We start from the raw sequence: 4,658 nt of genomic DNA, 5'->3' as shown, positions 1-4,658 counted from the left end.
GGGCTTGCGGACGAGGATCCTCATCTACATATAACTAATTTCTTAGAAATATGTGATACCTTTCGGATCAATGGAGCATCAAACGACGCCATACGCCTCCGTATGTTTCCGTTCTCACTAAAAGACCGAGCGAAAGCTTGGCTCAACACCCTCCCAGCTGGATCGGTAAAACCTGGGATGAACTAGCCCAAAAGTTTCTATATATGTATTTCCCTCCTTCTAAAACTGCTAAATTAATGGCTGAAATTAACACATACTCACAAGAGGACGGGGAATCCTTATATGAAACATGGGAAAGGTTCAAGGAGCTATTACGCAAGTGTCCCCATCATGGCCTCGCAATATGGCAACAAGTATCCACTTTCTACAATGGATTGTTGCCACACACTAGGCAGACACTTGATTCTAGCTCCGGGGGACTTTTAGGTAATCGACGCCCACACGAAATATATAATCAAATTGAGGAAATTGCTCAAACCAATTTTCAATGGCACACTCCCCGGGGAAATAAGTCTATCGCCCCGGGCGCCCATAAGGTCGACGAAAGCACCTCTTTACAAGCCCAAATCGAGGCCCTTTCTTCAAAAATAAAAAAATTAGAAATGACAAAAACAGTCTCGGTTATGGCTTGTGAAGGGTGTGGTGGGTCACATGAAAATTGGAGTTGCATGAAAGAAACGGACGATCAACAAGAAATGGTAAACTACATTGATAATAGACCTAGGCCGTCGGGTCCTCCAACGGGAACTTACAACCAAGGATGGCGAAACCACCCAAACCTTGGTTGGAGGGAAACCGGCAATAGTAGTAACCAACAAACCCAACGAACAAACTTTCAGCAATCAAGAAATGAGTCACAAAATTTCACTCAACAACAAGGTGGACGAGAAAGGCTCGAAGATACTATATCTCGCCTCGTCTCCGACACTGATAAGAAAAACTCGGAAAGATTTCTACAATTAGAATCTAATTTTAGGAATCAACAAGCTAGCATTCAAAACATAGAAAAACAAATAAATCAACTAGCACAAAATTTTTCCGAGAGACCGCAAGGCGCATTACCTAGCAATACCGAAACAAACCCAAAGGCGCAAGTTCACCTCATCACACTACGAAACCGCACCGTAGGGCCTGCAGAAGTACCTCCACCAACGGAAGAAACAATGCCAACACATCTGCAGGAAAAGAACTCTCCCCCATCACCAGAACCTACCAAGGCTCCTCGAGTTCCATACCCCGGTAGGTTAATTCGTCAAAAAACCAATGAGCAATTCGCAAAATTCGAAAGTTTGTTAAAACAATTGCATGTCAATATTCCTTTTATCGAAGTCCTAACCCAAATGCCCAAATACTCTAAATTTATGAGGGACTTCCTTACACATAAAAAGAAAATTGAAAATTTGCAATTAGTTAATTTAGGCGAAGAATGCTCTGCCCTCGTACTCAATAAACTACCCCAAAAGAAAATCGATCCCGGAAGTTTCACGATTCCATGTTCAATAGGGGAATCACCCGTTCGCAATGCCTTGGCCGACTTAGGGGCTAGCATTAACCTCATGCCCTCATCAATGTTCAAAAGGCTTGGCTTGGGAACCACGAGCCCTACAAAAATAAGCATACAACTCGCTGATCGATCAGTCAAGTTCCCACAAGGTGTCATCGAGAATGTCTTGGTAAGGGTAAGCAAATTCGTTTATCCCGTTGACTTTGTCATACTCGACATGGAGGAAGACACCGAGGTCCCCCTTATCCTAGGGAGACCCTTCCTTGCCACAGCACAAGCAGTGGTAGACATGAATGAAGGGACACTGACTTTGAGGTATGGGGACGATGAGGTGAAGTTCGGAGTTGGGAAGAAAATAGAGGACGACGACCCAGTCAATTACATGAAGGTTATTGATTCAAGCTTGGATGCCGCTCTCCGACGGTGTAACTTGGGAAGCAAGGCACTCCACTCAGAAGATATATGACCAGAAATCGGGTCTAGCCAAGGACCCTTATAAACGTGGCGCACCACGGAGGCATTCCGCGGATCTATCCTTAGTTTAGTTTAATCTTTTAATTTTTGCAGAATAAAACACACTCATGGTGGTAATGGATGAAAAAGGGAACGAGAAAAAATGGAACCATGCACGAAGAACAGAGCAACCCGACAAAAATCTCCATTACAGAAGGCTCAACACGGGCCGTGCCCAACCAACACGGCCCCGTGCTGAGCCCCTGCAGAAAAATCACCCAGTTCAGGTAACTGGACACGGGCCGTGTTCAGCGGACACGCCCCCGTGTCCAGGCTTCTGTTTCAATTCTGTAATTTTTGTTACTGGCACTTGACCACGGGGCCGTGCCCGGTGAACACGGGGCCGTGTCCAGGATGCCAGTAACAAAAATCTTTGCTTTTTAACATACTTTTATGCATTCTAATCAACCAAAAATATTATTTTTGGACACATTGAGGACAATGTGTAATTTAAGTGTGGGGGGGATGCTAAAACCTTGAAATTTTGCAAAATCGTAAACCCAAGCCTTACACAAAACTCTATTGGAACCGCTAAACACCCCAAATTTTTTCAAAAACTTTTTCATTTTTTTATTTACTTGTCTTAGTTTAAGTTGGGAAGAACAAGTTCTAAAAAAGGTTATATTTTTACAAGTTTACAACCGATAGCGTCGTGATAAAAAAGGAACCAACATAAGAAAATTATGAAACGGCATAACAAGCCTAGTTTAAAATTCGATTATATATGCTTGGTCACATTAAAAACCCATTCCCACAAAAGTGAGTTTTGAGCCTTTATTGAGCATAAAAATACACATATTTAGATTAAATGCTCATTTTTCGTTTCTTGTGTGAATAGCCGCTCGGTCCTTACAAATCTAGAACTTGCCACGACGATACATTCCCGGTCCTTACCAACTTAAACCCAAGTAAGTAAATGATGGAGGCATTAGGACTAACTATTTTTTTTTTCAAAACCATTATTTTTCATTTTTTTACCTACCCAAAATCCCCCTAGAAAACCCCTTTGAGCCTAAACCTTTCATTTCATTACCCCAAAAACCCTTTCTACCCACCAAAAACCTTTTTATTTATTTTTTTTTAGTAACAAGTTCGCTTTTTCGTAAACTCACCTTTTTATGTGACTATCAAAAAAAAAATGATGATGAAGTCAAAAACAAACAAAAGCTATAAAAGCTTGTTTGGAGAAATACTTCAAAATAAAAAGTCACTAAAAATAAGGTACTTCACGAAAACCGACGCTTGTTACGATTTTTCGCCCTTTTTACTAACCACTAACCAACCACCCACCTTTAAACCCAAGCCTTCACCCAAAAAAAAAAAGTCCTCTTGATATTTACAAAGGTAAAAAGTTAAAAAGGAGGAGGATTGATTGCTTGGCAAGCCTATGGAAAGACGTAAGTTCCGTGCCGCTCTCGAGTGATTCACTAAAATATACACCTTCGGCCGAGTGTTGAGTGATCTCCCGTGAGGTATGTGAACTTGTATATAAATGGAATTTTAATAAGGCATGCTATGCCCAAATAAGTAATTTATCTTATGAAAAGTTCAAAATAAATCATAACGAATAGGATTGTAAATAAATAAAAATAAAGCCTATAAAAAACCTTGGATTCCCGACACTCTAAGACAAGCTAAAAAACTTCTCTTCTACCTATTCCATTTGGGAGTGTAAGCCACATTTAAAGAGTTTTGCTTGAGGACAAGCAAAAGTTCAAGTGTGGGGGTATTTGATGTGTGTAAAATGCAACATATAAAACACATCAATTAAGGCATAAAACTAACCCTTTTTAAGTACTAATGTTGGAAAAAGAGTGTTTTTGTCTTCCTTTTGTATTTTCAGGATGAAATGAGCTCAAAATCACAAAAGAAGCAAAAAGACCACTAATTCTACCATAAATACAAGAAAAGGAACAAAAGTAGACTGCCCGGACCTTCAACGGCACCTCCCAAAGCAAAAAGGAAGAAACAGAGACTGAACACGCCCCGTGTCCAGCGAACACGGGGGCGTGCCCAGGAAGCAGCAGAAAAGACAAACCAGTAGAAGCTTCCATTGCCCACCACGGGGCCGTGTCCAGCGAGCACGGGGGTGTGGTGAAAGTACAGCAGGCGCATTAATTGTAATTCGCAATTACAATTAATGAGGAGAGAGAGTGTCAGGCGGGCACGGGGCCGTGTCCAGCGGACACGGGGCCGTGTCCAGCCTTCTGTTCAGCCTATAAATAGAGGAGCTTGGCTTCATTCTCTCTCATCCCTTGGCACACCACCTCTCTCACACCTCATCCACCACCCACCACCACCATAACACCATCATCCACCACCATCATCCATTGTCCATCGTAGAGTGTGTGAGTCGTCTCGGGATCCAAGATTGATCGTAAGAGTTCTTGACAATCAAGGCCATGTTTGCCTAAGTCTCTTACATCACTTGGTGAAGACAAGTGTTTAGTATAATACTTTTTATTTTTAATCTTTTGCACTTTTTATTTGGTTTTGTATTAATGACTTTAATAACTAGTTACTTATGTTGAAGGTGATCTTTCCTTATCGTTTGTCCGTGGTGTCTTGGCGTTATTTTACTGTCTATATAAAATAAAAGATTTTCACCATTCATATCTCCACGGTCTATATGGAGGTATGT

The 4,658-nt window shown here is 41.4% G+C and overlaps 1 non-coding gene across 1 annotated transcript; it reads right to left on the bottom strand.

Moving 5' to 3' along the window:
• Positions 1-230: 230 nt before the first annotated feature.
• LOC118489442 lies at positions 231-337 on the bottom strand. Its single transcript, XR_004887462.1, has one exon. It is a non-coding gene; the product is annotated as a small nucleolar RNA R71 (small nucleolar RNA).
• Positions 338-4,658: the final 4,321 nt, after the last annotated feature.

Source organism: Helianthus annuus, chromosome 17 (genome assembly GCF_002127325.2).
Source record: "Helianthus annuus cultivar XRQ/B chromosome 17, HanXRQr2.0-SUNRISE, whole genome shotgun sequence".
Classification (NCBI taxonomy): Eukaryota; Viridiplantae; Streptophyta; class Magnoliopsida; order Asterales; family Asteraceae; genus Helianthus; species Helianthus annuus.
The sequence above is the reverse complement of the archived record's forward strand: the minus strand, read 5'-3'. Positions and strand labels throughout refer to the sequence as shown.